At 42.1% G+C, this 26268-nt stretch overlaps 1 protein-coding gene across 2 annotated transcripts in view; it reads left to right on the plus strand.

Moving 5' to 3' along the window:
• The window catches only part of LOC120564182 (zinc finger protein 469), a 213963-nt gene that overhangs the window by 153558 nt on the left and 34137 nt on the right, over positions 1 to 26268 (plus strand). For both annotated transcript variants that reach the window (XM_039808966.1, XM_039808967.1), the window contains one exon: positions 16599 to 16813. The gene's annotated coding sequence lies outside the window, so the exon portion shown is untranslated. The remainder of the gene's footprint in view (positions 1 to 16598; positions 16814 to 26268) is intronic.

The following is a 26268-nucleotide window of genomic DNA, read 5'->3' on the forward strand; positions in this document are numbered from 1 at the left end:
TCCGTTGTGCGTGTATGCATGTGTTTGTCACAATAGTAAAAGTCCTTAACTCGTTGTGGTGTAGCTCTGTGGTTACATCGACTAGATGAACACACACACACACAACACACACACACACACAGATGACTCAGAACACCTTGAGGTGACTCCCCATGGCAGGGGGCCCAGTGTGTCACAAAACCACACAGCTGTACATTCCCAGACTCTGAGAGTGGGGTTAGATTAGCAAAGTGGAACACTTGCATCTGTAGGCGATGGCTGGGTTTTGTCTGATTGCATCTGTATGTTTATCCATGTCTGCAAATAAACAGGGTCTGTGAGACTTATGCCAGCTCAAGGTGTGTGGGAAGGAACACTCACCATTCTTATTCGATTATGTAAATGTTCTCCAGTGAGCTCCCGTATGTCAGCATTTTCTGGGTGCGTAAATTACTCTGTGTGCCACATGCCCATTTTAGCTGGTATATAATTTGAAGTCTCTACACTGAATGCCTTTTTTGATTCGCAGTAAATTATGAATGGCTCAGTATGGCTTAGACAGTTTTATTCTTAACTATGAGGACACTATTAACTATTGACACTACAGATTGTTTGCTTGCTTGCTATTTTGTAAAAACACTTTTTAAAAGTAGTTTTTCTAGCCCTAAGCTCACACCTGTACAGTGTAGGAGCAGTTTCTTGTCTCCTCTACTGTATGATGTGTGTGTGTGCCAGATTTCTGGGCTTTGGCATCTGATGTAAAAGCTAAATCAGTCAGAGTCAGCAGGCCTACTTTTATACTTCAAGACCATCCTGCCTGATGTGAGGGTTTAGATAAAAGAACGAAGTAGATGGAGAGTGTCATCACAGGCTGAGTTTTGTGTGTGTGTGTGTGTGTGTGTGTGTCACTGCTTAGTTTAAATTTGTCCCATGAAGGGCATGTCAAACGTAGTCAGTAGTAGCTGCATAGAGGCTGTAGATTTAGAAATTATACCACAGTTGTTTCCAGTGGCATATTGTGATTACTGGCAATGTGATTGTGGCTGACAGCCATTCTAATGAGAGTCAATATCACCCCCAGCTTCAGGCAGAGCTTCTGAGTGTTGAGGAGGGCTATAGTGCAACATAAAAGCAATATACATTCAGCCATATTTGGGTGAAGCTAAACTGGCTGTTTGGAACATAATGAACATTTGTATGGACAGAAGTGGTTAGAGAAGTTTCTTTGAACATTTTGATGCTTAATTTCTAGCACTGCCACCTTTCAAGCTCACAGGAGTGTACCCAAAAGATAGATTTTGGGTGGAGTATTGGTTTAAGTACATCATGGAAAAAGAATGACAGGCTGCAACATTTAGTTCTAGAGTGTTTTTTACGAGGATCTGTGCGTGCTTGTGTGTGTTTGTGTGTTAAACATGTGTATGGAGATAGATAGCTCAAGGCCACTGAAGGCAGTGTGTGTGTGTGTTATTTTAGCTTAGTGTTGAATGTCCATTAAAGTGGTGTTGAATGGATAGTGTGAAGGGTGGTGAGAGTGGGCGTACTGGGGATAAGTCTGGTGTTGAAAACTAAGTGAGCAATCGCAAGTCCCCGCTGTACAACTGACCATGAGAGTGTTAAATTCAAGTTTGAAGCATTGAAGTGTCAATGATACAGAGGGAAGTAACTGCAGATAGGGCCGGGATGGGGGGATTGAGTAAGCAGGCATGTGCTGCGGGAGGAAAGAGGAACAGGATGCCACCATCTGTTAGCCACATGCACACCCCACAGCAGTCAAATAAATCTCAACCGAGCTCAGCAATGCAAGGCTGCATTCCGCCAGGCTAAACGTGCACTGGCTAGCTACCTCAACAGTAATGTGCAGCTCATGTGACATACAGATCCCAGCCATACATTCAGCATATATACTGTAGCCAAATGGATTATGATGAAACACAATTGATAGACCAGGACACTGGATTGTGTATTGGAAACAATTTCTCCAGTGGGGAATTGGATGGGTTGCTGTAAATTTATTTATCACCTTGCCAGCTTGTAGAGTATTAAGACAGACTTGGTAGAACAGTTATGTAATCTTTTAAAATGTGCTACTGTCACAGTAGATGCATGAATTATAGCTCCTAACTATTGGCTAGAAATCTGTAGGAAAAATACCGCAGCTATGCAATGTTTGATTTAAAAGTTGTTTATAAAGGCAAAGTTCTTCTGTTCTTCTGGTGTGGTCTCTTGGCCCTCCACTACACTAGGAACAGTGGATGTGCAAATCCACAGGACACACACACACACACACACACACACACACATACACAGTTCACCAAGTCAAGCTCAAGCAGGGGGATGTGTGGATGAGTTGGGTGTTCGTGTGCTGTACAGATAGGCTGAAGACTTGCAATGTCGATTCTTTGACTTTGACAAGTTGCTCTGCTATAATGCAGGTGTTTGTGACAGCTTCAGTGTCACTGTCACATCTCATGCCTTTGCATGCCCCCCTCATCAAATGTAGTGTGCCATACTCTATTTTACATTATGAATCATTTTTGCATAGCCCATGGACAAGTGCTTTGTGTGTGTTGTGTAAAAAAAAAAAAAGGTATTTCTAAAGACCTTTTCCTGAGAAAGTGATGTACTAGTTTCTCATCTCTTCACTGGTCACTGTTTGTATTTTGTAGATAAACTATGTATTGCACTAACATATTAGCAGTATATTATTCTACAGCAGTTCATTGTGAATGAGCAGTGCAAAAATCACTGGTTGTGCATGAAATCCACAGACTCAATGTAGTCCTCTGTCTTCTCTAGCTCTTAGCAGTTCAATTCAATCATTTTACTGCAGGATAATAGCAACGCAGCATTGCTTTAGTGATCCTCAGACCGTTGATGTGACTTGTAGTTATGAGTGTGACCTTTATACTTCAGCTGCCCTCTGAAGGTTCAACATTCAAATTAGTTATTCAGTTAGTTAATCAGTTAGTTGTGTTCCACATTATTTTGCACTTTGTCAGTAACTATGAAATGTCCTTGTTGTGTCTCTGATGACACCTCATACTACACAGTACAGTGTTGTGGAAATAATGCCTTTGAGGGCAGAAGGTTATAAACTTTTCATTGTAATGAAAAGAGGGATTTTTATGTGTAAAGCTTGTCTCCATATTGGACCTTCTGTACCCACTTAAAATTGTCGAAGATGTTTAGAATGCAAAAGAAACATGGTCAAAAAAATCATAATTTCCATCTTCCAGACAAATACTTTTTACTTTTTTTGTCCAATTTTATGGAACTTTAGATTGATTGAAACCATTGCTAGTGAAGAAATTATATAATAACATAGCGGCTAGAAATGAGTCACCACTAATTTCAGGTTCCCTTCAACCCGCTGTTCAATTGTACCGTCCAAGCACTGCGGGTGAATGGTAGAATTGAAAGCCCAGCCAATGAGAAAGCATGACATCACAGTCATGCCGTGTGGCAGATGGATGGGGAAGAACGCTCAAGAAACAACATCAGAAACACTGCAGCAGAAGCAGGACTTCAACTCTTGTTTAATTAGTCGCCCAGCAATGATCAGCAGAATTGGTTGGAGGGTGGCATCCAGCCAGAGGTCCTGCTTATGACACAGGAACACAGTGACTTGCTACGGTTACTTTAGTATAAGGAAACCGTAAAGTAATCACAGCCCTGGGGTGTGCCATTGCTGTACGTCCATCATCAGTCCTTCATCAGCATACTTCTGCTATGAGGCCACGAGAACCACAGCCAAAGTGGCTGCTTGCCTTATCCTCTGTATATGAAGTCAATGAAGGAACGTCCTTCGGACTATAACCGAAGACTATGGGGAACACTACACAGGGACTATGGATCAGAGGAATTGTTCCAAGAACTATTGGGAGACAGCCGATTTATGACAAATTTTCCAAATATATTAACAAAATGGCCAGCTGATGAAAGCCTCAGCCTGCAAGGTTACTATTGGTCCAGCTGGCTTTGCTCCAACAACAAAGCCAGCCAGCTGCCCAGTTAATCTGTGGTTTTAGCTTCTTCCTGCTAACTTAATTCTGGTTTACCTTCCATTATCAGAGCATACATCAGAAATGCTGTAGCTAGATGCTTCATAGATGATTTATAGCGCTTTATATCATCAGGTTGTGCTGATTATGCAGCCAGTCACATGCTCAGTCAGCAGCTGCAGGACAGGGACAGCTGTGACTTCCTGAATCCCAACTACTGAAACTGTTGCCAAGCCAGACTAATCACAGCTGGAGCAATCTTGTTCCAATATGATATCAAGCAGCTTACATTCAGTACTCAAGAAACCCAGATACATGTTTTATGATCAGTGTATTATCTTGGAAATGGTTTAAAAAGAAAAAGTCCTGAAGGTTGTTTTGAGCATATCTAAACATGTACTGCACAGCTGGTTGAATCTGTTCCAGCTATTTTAGGACCAGAGCACCTGCCTAGTAGCAACAGATAGCTATTGGGGGTTTATAAAACCTATTAAGCATCACTTGACATAGAAATGATGAACAAATGAGCAAGAGTGTTTCAGTCTATCCACTGTATATAACATGAAACTAACCAGCAAAGGGAGGAGCAAAGCACACATCTTCTCAAATACGCTGTTCAGAGAAATTACATCATTAGGCATTTTAGGATTTATAAAAAGAAACCCAATGGAAGAACCAATAGTGTCATACTGCTACTGGCTATCATATATGTGTGCCTCACAAAGGACACCATTTGTTCATATTCCCTCTCTTTATGTCTCTGTTTTTTTTTATCTTCTTCTTCTTTTCATCCTCAGCCAGACGTTTTTAGACATGTAAGAAAAAAAAGAAACAAATGCAGGAAGGATAAGAAGAAAGAAAGGACAGTTCTAAAGGAATATGGCTCATATTAATCTAGAAATATTGCTTTACCTCATCTGAACTAAATTACTGGTCTGAACTCACTGTCCTCAGAGAACAGGCAGAGCGCCACCGGCAGCCCAGATGGGCAAGGAGTGGTCGGCAGATCTGTCACCGTGACCACGGTGAGCACATGAACCCCTGGTTTGTCGAGCTCTGTAGCTTTCCTTTTATACAGCGGATCAAAAGTGTTTCTTTGTTGTTGTTGGGCTCAGATTTTATACTTGGGCGGAGCGACTCTGGAGGAGAATCCAGAAGTTTTGAGACTCTTTCTCTCTTTCTTTGTCCTGTCTTGCTATCTTTGCGGTTTGCATATGTATTGTTAAGAGGCCAAAGGAACCTCTCAGCATACGTGAAGATAATAAGAGAGAACTTTTAGTTCATGACAGCATTTGACCAATTCTATGGATGATTTAAAGTCACAGTCATATTAGTCGATATCTACAACGTTCCACTTCCGGGATTGCTCCTTTGCCGACGGAAATTCTGCCAGATTTCACTCATTTAGGCCAGATATCCATTGCCTTGGGCTTCCTTTGTGTTGGCATTGTAAACTCCGGTCGATTTCTGAGGACTATGGTTAACCTTTTCTCAGATCTCTGCAAGGTAAATCCAGCTAGCTAGACTATCTGTCCAATCTGAGTTTTCTGTTGCAAGACCAAAATTTCCCTCGGGATGAATGAAGTATCTATCTATCTATCTATCTCTAAAACAACTTTTGAACGTACACGTTCCACCAAAACAAGTTCCTTCCAGAGGGTATTTTGCAGAGGCGCCGTTGCTCCGTACGCCGCTTAGCGCCGCCCAAGATGATTGTGATTGGTTTAAAGAAATTCCAATAAACCAGAGCATGTTTTTCTCCCATCCCGCATGGACTCGCCAGACCCTCCTCCGCAGCGCTGTGGAGGTAGTTCTGGCTATGCGAGACTACAGTCATAGTAGTGCTCAGTTGTTGTGTGAGATCCAAGTACACATTGCACATTGCTATAGTTAAATGAATGGCAGGCTTATGGTGTGGCAAAAGCTTGCCAAGGCATGTGGTTTCCACTGGTAAGGAGCAGAGGCAGGCACAAGTAACTGCCACCTCTCTCACTGCTACTCCCAGGAATTGAAAGGTGTGATTGCAAGCGCATACGAATAAACACTGGCCCATGTGCTCTCTCTCACCCATAACTGAGCCGAACTGACATGCAAATATTTCACCACGCAATACATTGAGATAGATAGGAGCGTCAGCAAAAGATAGATAAAGATAGATCTATTACTATTGCTTAATAACAATGACCATTGGCACTAAGTCAAGCAATACTTGTTGCTGTGGTTGCTCACACATGTAACTCCACCTGTCAGAGATGAGGGTGAAAAGTGCTCAAATGACACGCTTGCATCAGATCAAAGGCTTTGTTGCATTACTTGACTGTCCTCAAATATTTAATGACTCCATAGATAGAGAGAGGCTTTCTGATGTTGTGTCCGTTGGTCAGAAGGAACCGGTCAGTGGAGGAGGAGGTGGTTTGTTTTTGTTCTTACATCAACTTCAGTTCTGTCTTTTAAAAATTTTACAAGACAGGAGAAAGCTGTGATTTATCTCCAACAATGATCTTTCATGAAAGAAATTGTAAATTACCTTGCAGATGCTCCTGACAACAGCCTCTAACAGAAACCAGCAGGAAGGTTTCGGCAGTCATGAGTGACAGCAGGTGAACAGGCTCATGCTTCAGTCACAATACCAACTACTTAACACATGCAGTACATACCGCACTGCACATCTGCACTTACATATTACAGTTATGGGCAACCACATGATATAATAAAACAATCTGAATTGAAGAATGGATGAAGAACTGATAGTGAAGCCAATCAATCATGAAAGTGAGTAATGGGGTGCCTGCGTAGCTCACCTGGTTGAGCGTGCGCCCGATGTACAGAGGCTCAGTCCTTGTCACAGTGGCCGCGGGTTCAGTTCTGACCTGCGGCCCTTTGCTGCATGTCATCCCCCTCTCTCTCCCACTTTTCTGACTTAATCTGTCCTATAAATAAAGGCAATAAAAAAAAACAATTTAAAAAAAAGAAAGTAAGTAACATCGCTTAGAGCACCTTTAATATTTTTCTATATAATACAGCTGCACAGTGCATATTGTTTAATTTAGATATTTTTTGAGTTTGACAATTGTTGAAATAACATATCAGAATAGTTACACTAATCTAAAAACACACACCCCCCCCCTAAAAAAAAAAAAAAAAAAAAAACCTGAATGGAATCAAATGTCTTAAAATTGCTGGATTTCTGAAACGTTGACGTGTTGATGCTGGAGAACAAGACATTGATATATCAGGCTGACGTGCATCAAGACACCACTGGTGTGTGTTGCCCTTTAAGCTACTTGTCATCAAAGTTGCGTGTAGTGTGAGTATTATATTTCTCTCCTTTCACTTTTTCTTTTCACCCCTGATGGATTTGATCATTTTTAATTAAATTACTTTAACAATATTCTGGTTTCATGGAGCTTCAACTTCGTGTCACCTTATCATCGAATAAAAGTTTTTCAACATTTAACTACATCTACCTGCACAGGCTCAACCTCCACAACCCTCACAAACTGTGAGCATTTTAGGTCAGCTGGCCAGAGCTGTTTAGGACAACTTGAATGGTAAACTATGGGAGGTGTGTGGTGTCGTATGAGCATTGATTTATCTATAAATTTAATGGGCGCAAAAAATTCTTACATCCTTCTTGGTTACCTTGCACGGCAGCTGAATTTCACGTGATATCATGCAAGAAACGGAGGATCACATACACCACAAAAATTCATCTTGTAAGGCTTCAAGTAATGTGTTTGTGTCCGAACAGCAGCGGACCCAACCAATCAGCGTCCTTTGAAGAATTTGATAGACAGATGGTTCATCCAATCATCTGCCAAGTATTTTTTTTGCAAGTGCCTGCCCTTTTCCAGCTGCTCAGATGGTTCTGTGTAACAAACCATCTGGTGCATTTGGTTACCTTTTAGAAGCCCCTCCACCCATTCTGCCAGGTGGCACTCATGTATACGAAATAACAACACACACACCGGAGGTGTCTTGATGCATATCATTGCAGGTTAACACATGTAAACCTTTCAGGACACATCACGGTCATATTTCCCAGCCTTGACACAGATGTGTGTTGCACACAAACTGTCTGTATCTAACAACAAGCCTGCCTTACAGGGCCAAAACGTTGACATGCCCCTCCTTGATAGGCGAGGTGGATTCTGGTCAGTGTCTCCCGTGTGATGTACATTCACCTGGCTTACATGTAGCCGACCTCTGACCTCAGGAATCACATCCCCGTGGGAGAGGGAAATGTGCCTGTGAGCAGCCCACTCGTGGGCGGTGGAGTGGTTTTATACACAGACTGGCATTAACTGCATCTCCTGCTCCGCTCAAAGGATAGGGCCACTAAATATACCCTGTCAGGCCTTCCCAGGCTCCTCTGGGCTGGGGAGATGCGGCCGCTGCTTGGGCCGAAGGCCAATGACATGGCTGCCGACCTCCACTGAAAGTATTTTTAAGGTCAATTACAGGGTACAGTGCCTTTAGATGGCCGACTGGTGCTGAGGAGGCCTCATATTAAAGGTTTATGTGGAGAAGGACCAGAGAAGTCTGCCTTAACTCACCCCATCTCCCATTGTTACCACACACCCACTGAGACAGTGCACTCTGAAGGATTCATGGGGTGATGCATGCCGCGTGTGTGTGTGTGTGTGTGTGTGTGTGTGTGTTGTGTGTGTGTGTGTGTGCGTTTGTCTGTCTGTGTGTCTGTGTACTGAAAGAGAGATTGACATAGAGAGTTAAAAGTAAATCGTTTTTTTTCTAAACGGATTTTTAAAGGGGAACTATGCAGTTTTTTTTAGCTTAATTTAGCTTATCTGAACAGCTTCGGAGTCCTTGGAATGGTTATATGCCTTTTTTTCGGGTTGAATGCTGGTCGTCTCACTTCCCCCTAGCGCCTGTGAGCGGAAAAACCACCCTTGCAACTTTTGGCTGGCGAGCTGCAATGTAACAAATTGCTGTAGGCACTGCACACATACCGACACATGCACGCCCCCATCCAGGAACCGGCTAGCTATAAGAACAATGTAACGATGGAGTTTTTCACACCATCGTCACGGCTGAGCCGGCAAAAAAGAAGCAAAAGCTATGAAAGAGAAAGAGAAAACGGCAGACTGACCGAGCAAGTTTTTACACAGTGTTGCCAGATATCTATTCCAAAGCTGTAGGGGGAGCTCTAGAAACCTGCGAGCACAAACGACAAAACAGCGAAGAAATTGCCAAAACTGCATAGCGCCCCTTTAAGTTAAAGATGAATCAATTACGAAAAGTTGTTATTGGACTTTTACTCTGAAATGGTTTGATTAAATATGTATTTCTTTGTTAAGAGGATTATTTAAGTCACTGAATGCAAGAAAGAGTCAGTGGCGATTTTAGACCCTTTTTAGGGGGGCTCAAGCTGGGAAGATACCCACTTCATTTGAATAACTCAGACTCTGACTTTAAATTGCAATCTCTTACAATGGAGTGGCACTAGGAGGGGATATCTTTATGGCCAGCATGAAAAGATGAGTTAATACAGCGACTAGTAACAAGTAGTTTTTCTATGCTCATATGGGCATTTGAATTTTGTTTAAAGATAGGTTCAGATTTTTTGAAGTCTGTATTTTAATACCTTAGTATTGATTAGGATGGTTCATATACAAAATCACTTTTCAGCAAAAAGACACAGTCTCAACAAGCGTAGCGTTTTCGTCCATACAGACACAGACATATAATAACCACAGAATAACAAACGCACTTTCTTGCTCATTAGAAGGCTTATCTTAATCCTCCGCTTCCACACATTTACTCACACAAGCTCCATTCTTTCTTCATAGGCCACACACACACAGACCAACACAGCTGACCAGCGCTCAATATAAATGAACATCCAGCGAGATGATTTTGGTCTTTTTCATGGTTCATTCCAACACGACTCCAGCCGGCCATAAATACAGGCCTGTCAAAATGTGTTCTACCCCACAGAGAGGGGAGTGGTAGAAGGTACAGTAGACACCATTCACCTCTCTGTGAATTTGGAGGGGGCAGAGGGAAGGTTGGAGTTGGTGGCTATGGTCCCTATGAAGAGTGAAGTATTGATGGGACAAAAGTGAGGGGAAGGATTGAAAGGCCTATTTGTGCAGATGAGGGCCGGGCATCTCTGTGTTTTGTTTGCTGTGGCTCTGCTACAGTTCAATGGCAGCTCTATCCACCCTTCTCTATTTCAGCCCAGACGCTATAATAAAGACAAAATAAAGGCACCGGAAGATGAAACCCAAAGAGGAAACATCGATATGTGTTTTAGTATTTAAACTCTATCACTTTATCACTGTGCTCCAGACATAAATGACATTTTGAGTCAGTAACCCTTCAATTAGCTACAGTTTAGCCTGAGACACCAGTCTAGCAAAGCACAGCATAGTGATTATCTTGTTTTCACTGTGTGAACACGATTAGCAAATGGATTGGGTTGTTAAAGTGTCCTAGGATAAAAACAAATTAGTTTTGGCTTTGCTGAGTAAATGGAGAAACAATTCACCAAAGAATATAGAGCATACTAGGAAGCTTATATAGCTATTCTTCAATAGTTCATATTTCCTCAGGTTCAACCAAGATATATATTGTTTTTTGTAGAGATAATTGTAAGGACACCCTCATATTCTTGTGTGTGGTGATCCACTTTTGATTGATTTATTTGTGTAATGTTATGCTTGCCTTCATCAGCACAGGGAAAGGTCTACTCTCATGAATGCTTTACTCCAAGCAGCATCCCGAGGAATAACATCTATTTTAGATGATTTGCATTCTTTGCAAAAATTCAGTGCTAACGCAGGAAGTAGTGTGCCTTATATGTAGCAAAGTAAGGGTGTGGAGGTCGGGGTGGTAGATGGAGTCTGCCTCCATTCACAGACCTGCAACTAATGAGTATCATTATAAAATTCTGGCTTTCCGTTAAGTCACAGGTAGAGCTGGGCAATTTTTTTCCCTAAAAAATCTGCGCGATTTTTATAAAAACTCGATTTACTTATTCGACTTCCATTTAAAACAAAATAACTGCGAACTGTAAATATATTTTAAAAATATATATTTATTGTATTTAATTAAAGTGCATCAACATAAACAAAATTGCAAAGGCAAACCCTTTCTCTAAGTGAAAAGTCACTGTGCAGTGTGCAACAAAGATTGGTAAACATCCAAATTATTTATACTGTATTTGGATTGAGCTAATAAAACAACAAAAGATTGAGGGCTGCGCCGCAGGGAGCGTGCTATGGAAACCCTGATGGAAGATTTGGCAAATGCAAAATGTATGTACGCTATACTGAAAAGGGGGAGAAAAAAAATCTAAACTCGATTTTTAAATCAAATCGATTTTTTTCCCAGCCCTAGTCACAGGGGGTTCCCAACTCAGTTTTGGGCTCTACCACAATCTCTTGCCTCATGTTACCTTAAATAAAAATTATCCCAATGAGTTCCAAACAGTAAGGTATACAGATTTAAAAATCAACACATCCCAAAACATAACCAACTAGCCTTAACCAAGATGTTTTTGCCATGTATAGGTATTGTAGAAAGTGAATTTTAATTTTTTTGTCACTGAATAATATTCAAGTTTTTGTAAAATCAACAAAATTTCATCAACAATGTTCTTCTCAGCAATAAGTTTGCCTTGAAACAATTTTATCATTTTTGAAGGACAGGAAAATGTTTTTTCAACTAAAGACTAAGTCTGTCTTTGACCTTCCAAGAAGATGAGGCCTTTTCCCCTTTATTCAACTCTTCCTCTTTCACCTTTATCTCCCCCGATCCCACCTTAACTCCTACTAGCCCAAAACCCCCACACCTTGCATCCCTGGGAACATCATCACTCATGATCCACATGGCAGGGCGAGTACACATCGCCAAGCTGCTAAGTCTACACTGGCTGGGGTGCCCCGTGTTTGCCCTGGGGGAGAGCATGCGTTCGTGGCCGCTGGGCTTTTTGGGTCAGAAATGGCACACCAGGGTGTGATGGGCTTTGCCCTGCTGGTAATGGCCATCATAGGTGTGAAATTCCCAGAGCTCAACCCGGCAGCTCCAGAGCCCAAAAGCTGCACAGACAGAGGGAGGGAATGGATGTGTTTGACTTTAGGTTTAGCCACCATCACCTGTGTCTAAGTTAAAACCCGCAGTCTCATTTTGCTGGGACCCTTTCTTGTCTCAGTTCACAAACACACAATACACTCATAGAACTAGTTTGTCAAATGCTCTGTATTTCTGCTGTTAAGTCTTAGCATTATTGTTTTTATTGGACATTTCAGGTGTGTAGCAGTCAGTGAGTCATGGAATACAGTCACCACATGCAGTCAACCTCAGTTCCCCTAATTGAGAGTTACAGGAGTGTTGGTGTGGGTGGCGATGGGGCGGCCTTTCATTGGGGCTCTGGGTGTGTCAGCAACATGACCTGGAATGACACTGGTACTGTACATCGTCACTGCAACTGTGGCAAAATCAGGTTGCATCATGATATCATTTTACATCTTGGAAGAAAAGCAGTGCTCTTACTGTACTTTACAGCCTTTAAGCCTTGAAGCTATATGCATGTCAAACTGTAGTCATTATTATATTAAACACAGACCTGAGGCTTGATCTTTTCTTCAGCAGCTAAGACACTTTATTGTAGGCAGTCCTGGGTACCACACAGTACTTACTGTGTGTGCTTCAGAGTGCACCAACTGTTGTGGCGCACAATGTGGCACACAGCCAGGCTACAACACTTGACTCCACTGTCATCTTGCCATGGCTACATTGATTCATCCTTTTTTTTTAGTCCAGACAAGCTGCTCTGTAGATTTAGGAAAGGTGAATGTCAGAACGCTTTTCTCATTGCTATATTTAGTTTCAGGGAATTATATTTAGTAATAACTATACAGTAGGTCAATGAATGTCTACCTGCACATTGACTCCAAAAAGGTTACAGTAACCTTTTTTTGTAACCTTTTTTAATTAGTCTTTTGACCCAGGTGTTACTCCCTGAGGGGAGGTTAGAATACTCTATGGTCATTAAAAGACTTTATATGTTTAGCATTGGTGTTTAATATGACTTTTTCTGCCACAGAGCAAGAGAGAGAGAGAGTCCATTTAGACAGTTCTATACAGTATATGGATGTGGGTTTAAGGGTAAAGTATAAAGCTGTTTTTTTGTAATGCCCTGCATGAACTTATACTTGTTTAAACTAGTACAACACAGGCCATTGGTATCCTGATATGCACAGGCCCCAGGGCTGGGTTTAAACAATCTCCATATTCATCCTGGAAATGTTGAGGAGTTGATCTTTGGCTCCCTCATTTTGATACATCTCACAAAGGTTTTCTGTATTAAAAACACAAAAAGCCCCCTCACTTTCCATCTGCCTCGACTCTGCTTCCAATTCAGGTCATTAACAGTGAAATTTCAATTTCACAACAACCTATGATTGAATCATGAAGTCTAATAGGATTCCAGCTGCCATCCAAAGGCAACTTGTCTCCCCTGCACTGAGTAAACCTTAAATCCTATTGTATGTTGTTGTGCTATTTATCCAGTTTAATTCACTTGAATGCCTATGTGATTTTACCACAAACTATTCTTGGAGTTATTGACATTAAGAAGTTCCATTCTGTACTTTAATATTGTACTTTCTTTTGGCCCAACCCAGCCTGGTTGTTTTGTCAAATGTGTATGATGCCTGACAGTCGGACCTTTTCCTGTGGCTTTTGAAATCCAATCACAGAGGCCGTCTGTTTTGGATTTTCTGTAATCTGAAGTTCCTGTGAGGTGATGGTGTTGTTCTTCCTCCAGCCTGCTCTGTATGAAGGGTGGTTTTAACCTAGTGGTGTTTAGATATTCACCCATAAATCCCCTTACTTTGATATTTAATCTTATCCCTTTTGGGATGTAGGCAGTCAGGAAGACATTTGACGTTTTCTGACGTGATACAGCTCTCTTTTTTAACCTCTCATTGAAATGTGTTGTTTATAACAAGTGGATTTCTTTGCACCTTTTTACACATGCAGCCTGTTCGTTTGGGCTTTTGGACTGAATTCAGTTTACAATATTGTTTACAACAGGACTCAACCAAAATGGCATATGTGTGTTGCACAAGCTTAAATCAATGATTGAAATAAATGTGGGAGGGAGTTGCTCTTGCAATGAAAGAAAAACCTCCTAAAACATCAGCAAGGTACAGTGAGGTTTGAACCCTCAAACAGAAACAGGGAGCAGGGTGAGAGAGATGTTGCATAAAACGGTTAGTGCCACACTATGCCTCATCCGTGTCTGTAAATGGACTGTATGTACATTACAGCTCAAATCAACCCCTAGTGGCTGGATAGGATATTGTGTCCTTTCCAATTCCACCTCAGTCCCAAATCCCAGCTTCAGATCCTGAAACACAATCACATCTTTTTGAATAAATATAGAGTCATTACTGTTCTAATTTTCCTTATTATAAGGACACTTAGTGCAATTTTTATCTATTTATATCGTTATGGTAATGACAGCATTTGATTGCATAGTAGACAGTAAACAAACAACAGCTTTCAGATGTTGGATTAGTTTTTTTCTGTCTCTAAAGCCCCAAATTAAAGACATAAAAGACCACAGAAGGGCTGTCCGTGACGCTGGTTTTTTGGAGGATTAGTGTTTCTTAGCAATAAAGAGCACTGAAACTAGTGTGTCTCCCCTTTCTCTGTCGTCCCTCGACCAACCCACTCCAAACTCCAACCCCAGGCCTGAGCTTTCACAGCCTACACTGAAGACAGCCCATAACCTTAAGTACTGTTTTGTGGACCTGTGTAAATTTGACACCATTATGCCACAGCGTGGGTCTGTGTGTAGGTGTTAATGTTAGTGTGGGAGATCACCAGAGATCTGTATGATCCCTGTTTACCTCATCATGTGCTGCCAAAAAAAGTTGCTCTCTTTTTTTTTTTATTACATCATGCTGACCTTTTGGCCCCTTTCTGTGATCTTTTGAATCTCCCTAAATCTTTTCCTGCAATCCTCTAGTTCTTCATGTTGTTTTAGAATACAGTACTTGTGTTTCTCCTAGCTGTTCTTTTAATTATTCCTATTGAGCAATCCAGAAACTACTACTGCATCTTAGACTGTTGTAACTTTATTTGAAGTCATGGCTGCCGTTTTCTGTGAAAGTACTTCAGATGGGACATCATATGTAGCAGTGGCGGTCCTGGTGGATGTAGTGATGTTTCTAATTTTCAGCAGGTTCAAGACCCAACTGTCATTCTATGAACTGGAGCCTGATCTACAGCATTTACTAGCAAACAAGTTATCTCAGATTTTAGGGGAATCACTGCTTTGAACTTCCATTTCTCTCTTAAGTCGAGTGAATTCCCCTTTGCCGACACATTTTTCCTAATTACAAGTTGATCTGAAACTTTAAACGTCACTGTTTTTACTACTCTTTTCTTTTCCTTTGCACCTCTCTGGCCTATGCCATGGCTCAGTTTAAACTGGCACACTTGCTAGAGCTAGGTTTGAGTGTGGTGGCACTGGGGGCAGGGTGCAGAGCTTGCCTGGGTTGAGCGTACCCAGCCCCTCATAATTACAGACAGTAAACAGCTAGTCCTTTTATGCCTTTCTTCCCCGTCTGATGGGGAGAGAGTTCACTTTGGCGTAAGAAGAAAAGGCAGAGAGGGCGAGAAGAAGGGGAAAGACAGTCTGAAGATGGACAAAAACTGTCATCCTTATTTTGGGTGTTGACTATGTTAGCCGTTTGAAAAGAGGGTTAGGGTTAGGTTAGGGACAGGTTTATAGACACACAAATACACAGAGAGAGACATTGTCCCCACCCCCTAGAACTCAACACTCACACTTCTTCCTGAGCGACAGTATTTTGATGTGATCTTGTAAGTCTTAATTAGATCTTCCAACAACACCCCTGGTTAAATGTCTCTTCTCTTTTTACTTTTCTCCCTAAAACTGTCAAATTGATCACCCGTCTTGCTCTGTGTTTCTCTCTGAGTGTGTCTGTGTTTTTCTTTCCGTCTGCCTGCCTGTCTGTGTCCTTCCCTCTGTCTCTCTCCCCCTCTCTCTCAAGTTAATCTCTGCTGCCTCACACTCTTCACTTGGTCCAAATTTAATTCTCTGCTTTCCTTCTTCGTTTTGCCTCCCTTACCTCACACACACACACACACACACACACACACACACACACACACACACACACACACACACACACACACACACACACACACACACACACACACACACACACTTTATCCTTCCAAACTGCATTGTCAGTTATGCTAAAACAACTTTAAGGCATTGTACTCAATGTAAAATTTCAACACAAACAAAGATTTAAACTACATGCTATATACCATCTCTCTGTCTCTTCACCTCCTTCCTCATCTCTCTCTGTCCCTCTCTGTCTGTGCACTGCACAGCGCTGGCAGGCAGGGGATGGGAGGTTTTCTTTGGCAGTCTGCTCCCCCTCTCTTGGCCGGGACAGGCCCTGGAGCGTGCTACTGGCTGGGAGTGTGGAAGGGAAGCGGGGAGGTAGCGGGGGAGGGAGGGAGAGAGGGCTTGGGAGGAGGGAGACTGGAGGGGTGGAGGCGTGGTCTCCAGCTGGTAATGAAGTCTTCTCTTTTCATCCTCAGAAGGCAGAGTGTGAGCGGACGGGCCCGGGGTCTGCGCGGCTCCACTGCTTTCTCTGCCTGTAAAGTGTGCTGAGCACCCCTCCGCTCAGCGCTAAGCTGCCTGTGCGTCAGCGCCCGTCTCCCACAGCTGAGAGATACAAAGAGACCTAGTCTGAGAGAGACCGCTACAGTCATGAGGCTTCCCCTTGTATTGGCTCCACAGCATTGCTCTTGAGGTAAGACTTCAGACTGTCTCCTTCTTGTGTGCTGCTCCTGCCTGTCTCTCTCTCACTGCTCTCCCTTTAGTGTCTGTCTGTCTCTTTTGATTGTTGTGGTGGGGGGAGGGGGGAGTGTAATGGGGGCTGTCCAGTGTAGATCCCTCCCACTTTGAATGTGCATCTGTGTTGTGAATATACTGTATGTGCAATGGTATGTAGGTGTGTATTTGTGCATGTGTGAGCATGCACACATGAATACTGTATGTGTGGGTCTGTGTCTTTGCACATTTCATACACTGTTCATGTATGAACGCAGACTGAGTCAGCAGCCAGTGAAAGGTTTATGTTAATGGAGACAAATGGCACGTACTGGTCAGGCAAGGAAGAGGGTCAGACTGGGACTGAGACATTCTGGAAAAAGGACGATGGGAACTTTGTAGCAGCAGTTAACTGGAAGTGGATATTCTCTGATAATTCTGTTTTTCAGAATTGTTTTTGTTGTCAGGTAAATTTAATATAACTCTGTTGACTTTCATTGTTTGTCTGCTGCTAATGCAATGTATACAGTGATGCTACCCTATAATTGTACACGAGCTGCAATGTTGTACAGTGCATGTGTGTGTGTGTGTCTGTGTGTGTATGTGTGTGCGTGTGTGTGCGTGCGTGTGGGCACGTGTGGAGATATTTATTTGCACTGTTGATTGCTGTTTAAGGCAGATGGATGCAACAGGCTATTGGGGCTCATCTCTGTAAATAAAAGAAGACAGGAGACCGTCTGTACTCATGTGCAGCCCAGTGACACCAGGCTTTGAAGTGATTTCAGTGGATCTGTCCTCCTCCCCGCTGGGCAATTCAGATCCGGCCTGCGACTCACTCACTTTCATCCACATTTCCTTGGAAATCCATCCATCTGTATTCTTTCACTCACCTCCTTCCTGCTCCCATTCACCCCATGAGTTGATGCACCCTAGTACCCCTTGGTAAGGCCTTCACCTCCTATCAACACCTCCTGTATTCTATAGACCGTATTCCTACAGTTTTATTCCCCATCCCCACTAGTCAGACTAGACTTCTAGGGAACGGGTCTTTCCGATACCTCTCCTGGAAAGAAAAAAAAAACCTAAGCTACTTTCCATTAGTTTCTGCTGGGCCATGAGAATTATGGTTTCCCAAATGAATAGTGTACAGGAGCCCGGCTTAATTGAAAAAACACAAGCATGGTCTGCCATGAAGGAGACGGTCCTTGTGTCACTGTTGAACTGTGCGAATGTACTTTCCAGAGCTGGCGAGTGGGAGAGAAAGAGAGAGGAAAATACCAAAAAGAGCATGAGATAGAGGACAGATGGAAGGCTGAGGCAAATAGAATTATGACATGAAAGTGTGGAAAATCAAAAGGGCTGATTTAAAACATTGTGTGTACCGTACAAAATAGATTTGGAGGTAAATGCAGAGGAATCATCAGGGAACACAGAAAATTATGTAAAAAAAAATAATTTTAATTCTTGTTTGGCCTCATCTGTCAGTTAGGACAGTGTGTATGAAAGGGGACTTTAGTGGGATAGAATGGCAGAAGGAAGAGACTGTTTGCTGGTCATTAAGCCCCAAAGGGCAATAATAGAACCCACAGTAAAACCTGCTGCATTTAACAATACTGTAGCAGTGTGCTCAGCTGTGAGAGTGTCTGTATTGCAATCAGACCACCAGTGAGTTGGTTCTATGTTGCTTTATTTCCAATATGAACAATACTTGACATATTGGATCAATATCTGCTTCATTATCTTTTATTGTGTCTGCTGTCTCTGCTGCCTCCCCCTCTTCTGTCTCCTGTCTCTCTGACCCCCTGCACTCTATCTCCCACCCTATCTGCTGTGTTTGTGTCGCAACCCCATATGGTGATGATTGAGACCCTGTCTTTTGGTTCAGAATGGCACATTTGTCACACACATGTTTGCCAGCAGCTGCTGTTGCCAGGGCTGCAGGGGAAAGCATCTCTTGTTAACTTCCTCACTGGGTGGCTCATTTGTTTGTCAGGGTACCGTGACCCCTGACCCCGCTACCACCTCCTGCCTCTCACGCTACTGGCCGTTAATGTAACTCTAGACTCCCTGACAGCCCCAACACCCCCACTCTTCCACCACACTCATGCATGCATGATCACCGGGAGAGAGAAATATGGAAAGATCAACACTTGCAACAGTAGGTCTTAGTTAAAGTTAGTCTTCTAAGAAAACATCCACAGGGATTCTGTGATGAAAATGTATGCAGGCAGGATGACCTCACTGTAACCAGAGAGCGTGTGGGGAGATTGAAGTGTGAACAGAAAGACAACACTCCAAGGAGAGACACTTTCTTTTCTTTGTATGATTGATACACATTTGCATTTTAGACTATTAATCATAATCCCCTAACCAGATACTGTAACTACTCACTTTAAGTTTTCAATCTAGTTTAGTGTCTAAGGGGCATGATAACTGCTATAATGTTGGTTTATCATAAGCTCAGCAGGTACTGTCCAGACAAGTCACTAATGTTACATAAGACCGGGGAGGTTTTAATTCCCACGTTGAGTGATAGGGTCACGACTTCTGACCTCTCCGTCTTACTCCTGACTTTCATGAGGCTTCAAAGGTGAAAGATGAACAGCGACTTCAAGCTCAGAAAAAAATACTTACGTATGTCAGTGGTTTAATCTGCCTTTCATCACCAGTGATGATGACTCAATGAAAATGCATCGTACTGGTTAAGTGATATGATATTTGGGGGTTTCCTGGCAACCATTTGAACCAGCTTGTCTGTGACACACAGTATTGTCCCTCTGCAATACTCATTGCTTTGCTCATCCACACTTAGACACATTTACAAATGTCATATGCCAAGCACAAAACATAGGGGCAGTCACCAAACGGGACCATACAGAGAAAGACAAAAATGCCTACACACATATATCTCACCATCAAATTCTAGTCGACATTTTCTCAGCAGGAATTTGTAGATTTGTAACTTGTTGCCTGGCTTACATAATATTCTAATAGGTGGTAATCTAAGTGTATTGTCAGTCTGTTGAATTATAGAAGAAACTAAATGTGTGACTCTAGTAAACTGTGAAAACAATGCCATGCCATTCTGTTTTCTTGAAACATTTACAGCTGATATCGACATACTGTAGATATTCCCCTGGGAAACACACAAACTACTTTATCATTCTGAATTGCAAAAAGATACATGATCTGGGCTCCTGGGAACTGCACTCCTTGCTCTCTCCATCTTTTGGATTGGATAAAGAACCGTTTGAAAGTGTTGCTAACAGAAGAAATAAAAAGCATCAGCAAGGGGAAAAAGAAAGGAAAGAGATATTGTCCTTACTTAGTCATACCTGAATGGCATGAGTTTTGAATGTATAATAAATAATCAGATTTCGATTTCATTTGCTCGACAGACTCTCCCGATTTGCTCCCACTCACTACAACTTTGAGAACATCAAAGTTGGTGGTGAAACTTTTTTTTTTTCAATGAACACATTAGCAGGCCAAACCTTAATTTAGTTTCCCATATAATTTTCAGCTAAATTTAAATACATAATTTAAGAGTTGCTTTCGTGATTAAAATGATCAACATTTTATGTGTCAACCGACCATAACTGAAAATATAAGCTTGATTTACAAGCTTTTACTGATATAGACAAACTTTTCACAGTATCTGAAACTCTGTGTATGAGCACTGTTAGTTTAAGTTTTGTATTTTGGTGGTGGGGCTACACTTCTGTTCAGATTTGCATCATGGATTATGCCTCAAAAATCAATGAGCTATAGTTGCTGCAGTAAAATAGATTGTGGTATGAGTTAAATACATGTTTGTTTGGTAGAGCTGATGATGGAAACATCCATAGTGTTCGTTGTGCAGTAGTTTTCTTTCTTATTATCTTCTTGTAAACAGATTTTTCATTTCCTGCACTATGATGTTTGGCAAATGTCTCTATATAGTTTGAAAAGAAAGATAACATGTTTTTCATAATTTGGGCTATAGATATTGAGGGTACGGCAGCATGATTAATTGAATTCTGACTCAGTTCCCGTAGCTGTCGAGATACAAACAGTAAATTTAGCTTTTGGTGACAAAATGTGTGTTAACTATAATACCTACATTTTTACTGGCATGCTCTTTTTCATGCATTTTCTGTAATGCATCAGTTCTACAAATACAGTTTTGTTGCAAGGTCCTTGTGTAATATCAGGACTCTGAACTGTTGAACTGCTCAAGCCGGCTATGCAGGCCTGTCTCTATCACCCACACACTGTTGAGCTAATCAGCTTCCTGAGGTTTACTTACAGCGTAAATGGTCTCATCTGACACGACTTTGAAGGGCCTTTAAAATCAGAGTTACCAGATACTTTGTCCTCCATCCTCTCTGGTGCCCTCTCCAGCTGGTGGCGCTCTTACTGACCACCTAGTTAGCCCACACCTAGAACTGGGCCTGTAGATATCTGGAGATATCTGGATGTGGAGGCTTAGGTATCTTAAGATGAGCAGTCTCAATGCAGTGCAGATGTAAAACACATGACTTGCAGGAGAGGAGAATCCCTCGTGGTTCCATCAGTCAGATATTTCCCCTTTCTCCCTATCTGTGACCTCCTCTTCCAACAGGACACATTAAGCATATTTTCCATCCTACCGTCGACTCTGTTTGTCAGCTCACACCTTCAATCTAAAGAGCCCCCTGAGCTCCCACGCAAATCCACTCACAGACTCGCAGACTGATGTATATGTGTGTGCATGTGTGGATGTGTATTGTAGCGTACATTTTATGCATTCTTGACTATAAGTCCAAGTATCTCTGTCAGATTGCGGGTGGTATACTGTGTGTCTACTGACAAATAACTGTTGGATCAGCCGCCACGTGTTTATTAGACACTTTATCCAACAGGCAGAAAATTGGCCTGAATATTTGCCTGCTCCTCTGCTGCTTGAATGCAGACCCAGCAGCTCTGATTGCTTCTGACAGTGACAACAAGAACCGGCTGCCTGAGAAGACTTTCTGAAGACCACCTCCTGCATCTGCACAGAAAAGTCAGAAGAATGAGCCAAATCAAACAAGAACTTTCTTTTCTCTCTGAACGTCTTTGCGAACTTTCTGGAACTTAGAGGTTATAGTGTTAAAGTTGGGTTACCACCACACAAGTGTCACAGTGGTTGGCAGTTGTCTGTAGGAGATGTTTGATATTAGCCTGTATTTGTGGAACTTAGTGGATTTTTCAATGTACTGTGATTACATTAAATAGACATCTCTGTATTTGATCTGCCTGATGCATGGGCCTGCAGTAGTGAGCTCAGGTCTTTGGGGGCAGGGAATGAGGGAAATCACCAGTAAATTATAGCTCAGGCACATCCCCAGACGCCTTGGCCAGGGTCCTAGAGCTAAACAGCTTAAGGACCGCTTTCCCTTTTTCAACTCCTTTTCCGCTACATTCCTGTTCTTCCCCTCTCACTCCTGCGTTTCGCTCCAGATGTGGCATTGTTTGGACACATTTGTTTTGGGCTTGGGCCGGTAGACCTGCGCAGAGTCTGATGTCATGCTCTATTTAAAGGGAAAGCCATGAGAACTGTGTGGAAAGGAGCGCGTTGTGGTCTCACTTCAAAGCTGTCTCTGTCTAGGGCTACTGATGACTGTCATCCGTGGCATAGCAATCTGTGTCATGGACAGATGACCACATTCATTTTAAGTGTTGACAGAGATGTCTTTCTGAAAAGGTTCAGACAGGAGGCACCACTTTTCACAAAGAAAGATGGAATTTGTGTTATGTTTTATCACATTGCCCACCGGGTTTACTGAAGTTATCTCAGTTTCACTGTTATTTCGAATAATTTGCCATTCATACAAAAAATACTTTACTGTGTTTTATTTTAAGCTTGTACTATGGCTGTTCATGGTGTAACTGAGTGAAACATAATACCATAGTTGGATAAAATGTCCTTAATTGAACCAACAAACAGGACAGGTTTTTTTATGGGTCAGAGGAGTCACATGCTTCCTAAACTTTCATGCCTCTCTAATTAGCTCTGTCTGTCAATGAACCTGGCACCTCATGCCATTAAAGAATGGGATAATGAATCTCTTTCCCTCTCTCTGTCTCTCAGTGTGTGGGGTATGTGTATGCACAGTACGTGTATAGTGTATTCTGCACCACTCTGAATACGAAAGAATCCATTGTTTTCCAGCTATAGGTGAGTTAGGTATGACACCTTTTCTTTGCAGAAGGGATGAGGGGATCTTTTCCTCGATGGCTGAGCTTATTGTGCCTTCTTATTTAAAACTGTCAGCATAGTGGAGAGCCCGCAGCAGCTGATCAGCCTCTACTGTTAGATTCCCCATGGGAGCTCTGCCTTCAACACTGTTTGGCCTTCAAACGCATATTTGCCAGGTCTTCTCTAGTGTCCCCGGGTTCAAACAGCTATAAGCTTTAACCCCACTGCATATTTCCGGTTCAAACGGGCATGTTTGCTAGATATTCATCCATCACCGTTCCCTCTCCTTGCTACAGAGTGTTTGCTCAAGGAGTTCACAGGGGCTTCTTGGCCCTTCAGCAGTTGAAAGCTGGAATGACACGAAGTGCTAGCAGACGGTGAGCGTATTTCCATTCAGTCATGTACACATACTCACACACGTATGAACACAGAAAAAGGGAAAGCAGCATTTGGATAATATAGTCATCAGACAGTCCCAGTGCAAAAGGTCCACATCCCGACACCGCTTAGCATTTCAAAAGCGTTGTTGCTCTTAGACGCTCAACCAAGAGGTGTAATCCTTCAGGTTTGAAGGTAATACTGTCATCCTATGAAAGCAGGGTCTTGAATGTTTTTAAAAGCATTGCTTGCCTCACCTGTATGGTATGACGGTCAAAATCCAGGTTTAGCTGTTTTGTTCTCTCAGGTATTATATAGGTTGTATAGGCCATTAGCTGTTGCTTTTTTACATTTTTATTATTTTTCATTCCAAGGATATTTAAGTCGCTCCTCTCCAAACAAGTTGGCAATCAAGATTTTGTTTCCCCACTTTTGGTAGCATACACAATTCTGTTCTTGTGTTTTTAGTGTATTTATATATAAATGCAGATGTTTTTGACACAAAAATGTGGGTCTCTGTGGGTCTCTCTCTTTCTCTCAGCTCCAAGTTCAGTACAGTGCAATGCCACTGTGGTCAACATCTAAGACACGCAAACAGACTTTTGAATCATTTAGATTTACTTCCATACAAGAACATAAACAATAAAGATGAAATCAGGAAGATTTGTCTCTAGCACGTGTATCCTGTCTCACCTACACACTGACAAACACTTTACCTGGCTGTGGTCCAGCGCAGCACCCAGTGTTTCCTCCAGCCGTATGGGCCAAGAAAACACATAGTGAAAGCATAACAGTTCAGCCCCAGGGTCATAAGGTGCAAAAGCACATCTAGGTGATCAGTGTTTCCGCTCCAGATTCTGTTTATGACTATGTGTATACACACCATGCAGTCTGTTGGACAATTGTATACACCCCACACCCAGCCTCAAGCTCACACAGCTGGCACAGCCAAACATTCACAGAGTCTGTTTTAGGGAATGGTGTGTGTTTGTGTGTGTGTGTGTGTGTGTGTGTGTGTGTGTGTGTGCGTGTGTGCGTGTGTGCGTGTGTGTAATCTCCCTCAACCTAAAGGTTTTTAAACTGCCACCCACACACTAAAACTAATGCATACAAGCATACACACTCAAACATATGCATATATGATATTGACTTACAGGCTAACACTGCATGGGAATATAAGCTCAATTAATTCTTAATTCTGGAAACAAATGTTTTTTTACTTATTTATTGCAGAATAATAGACTGATTGCTTCATATTTCTTCAGTCAGTGCCAGAAGCTCCATATACATGTTTGTGGTGTCTCTATCTTGATCTATAGTACGACAGCCTGCATCTCTTTAAAAAACTATTTTCAATCTACATTCGTCCATTTCCATTCGCATGAGAGTGGATCAAGATTTATTTGTGCTAAAAAGTTGCAGGAAACAGAAAAAGAGCTGCAGGTCTGAATATATACAGTCACACAGGGAGGAAAATATGCTTTTTGTTCATACAAACTCTTTGAGTGCTACTAAACACTTACTTTTCAAGGGTAATAGCTCACCTTTTACAGTATAGGGTTAGAACAGGTGGCTGTGCTGTAGAAATGGGAGGTACAGATGGGTGAAGTGACGGGGTGGAGTAATGACAAACTTGAGGGTAAATTAAAGTTAAACATTGTCATTTGAGGGGAGTGTCAGACTGGTTGAAATGGACCTTTACTTTGCATCATTCTACTTTTTTTTTATACAGTTTTGCCGTTTGTATCCCAGATTCTCTTTTCCCTTTTACATTTAGGAAAGTCGTAAATCTAAACGGATCAAAAATAAGGTTATTCATGTAAAATTTCGTACTCTTCGTCAGTGGACAGTCACTTTTGCCAGGCAGTAAATAAATTTTTCGCTGATTGCAAAAACAGTAAATCTATCTATTGAAGTCTTATTCAAACATAAAAACAGCCCTGGAGGCAAAGGTAAGCTTCCTGTCAGAGTGGTAGCAATCCTGTTTTATGCCTAAACCATCTTGACTTTACGGACTTTACAAAATGGTCATCTCCATCAACTGTGTGTGTGTGTGTGTGTGTGTGTGTGTGTGTGTGTGTGTGTGTGTGTGTGTAGCCATGAATACACACACACACCTACATGTGTTTTTGTTTAAATGGCCCCTTGTGGTTTCACATGGCTCTCTGTTGGTTATATCTCTGCAGTAGAAAGTTAGTGCCCACCCCTCAACATTCAGCCTTAGCACAGTAGTGTATATCTCATTTCTGTGTTTGCATGTAGCCCTAAACTGCCAAGGAGAAGAAAGGGATTTCTTATGTGAACCATGTGTGACTGCTGACGCAGATGGGAGAGGTTAAAGCAGCGGGGAATTTAAAGAGTGTGGCTTCATCTGCCAATCTGTTTTACTCTCCATCTGATGTCAGACATGAGATTGACAGTCTGCAAGATGCTATCAGCTCATGGACAACCACTGAGGCCGAAAACGACGATCGATACAGGAGATATAAGTGTGGTTCTAATCTATATTAGCCCTCTAGGTGCTTCTTGAGACCAGTATAGCAAATTCACTTTTTGATCAAACAAGTGGTGTACATCTCATTCATGTCATACTACATAGTCCCACTTTGCTCAGTAAGTTTTTAGAGGTATGACTTTTCAAAAGCTTCCATCTTTAGCCAGATCTAGTGAGTGGGCTTGTGCAGCTGGGCTAAACTAACAGTGCTTCTCCCTGTGAGCCACAGTGGTGTTACAAATACAACAGATACAGAGAATGTACCGTGGAGGCGGATGTATTCACAGATTATGGGAGTGATCTGATCGCAGTGGGCTAACAATGGCCTCATCAGTGTGAGGTGCAGTGGGTTTGTGCAGCT

The sequence above is a fragment of the Perca fluviatilis genome, chromosome 8, assembly GCF_010015445.1.
Source record: "Perca fluviatilis chromosome 8, GENO_Pfluv_1.0, whole genome shotgun sequence".
Taxonomy (NCBI): Eukaryota; Metazoa; Chordata; class Actinopteri; order Perciformes; family Percidae; genus Perca; species Perca fluviatilis.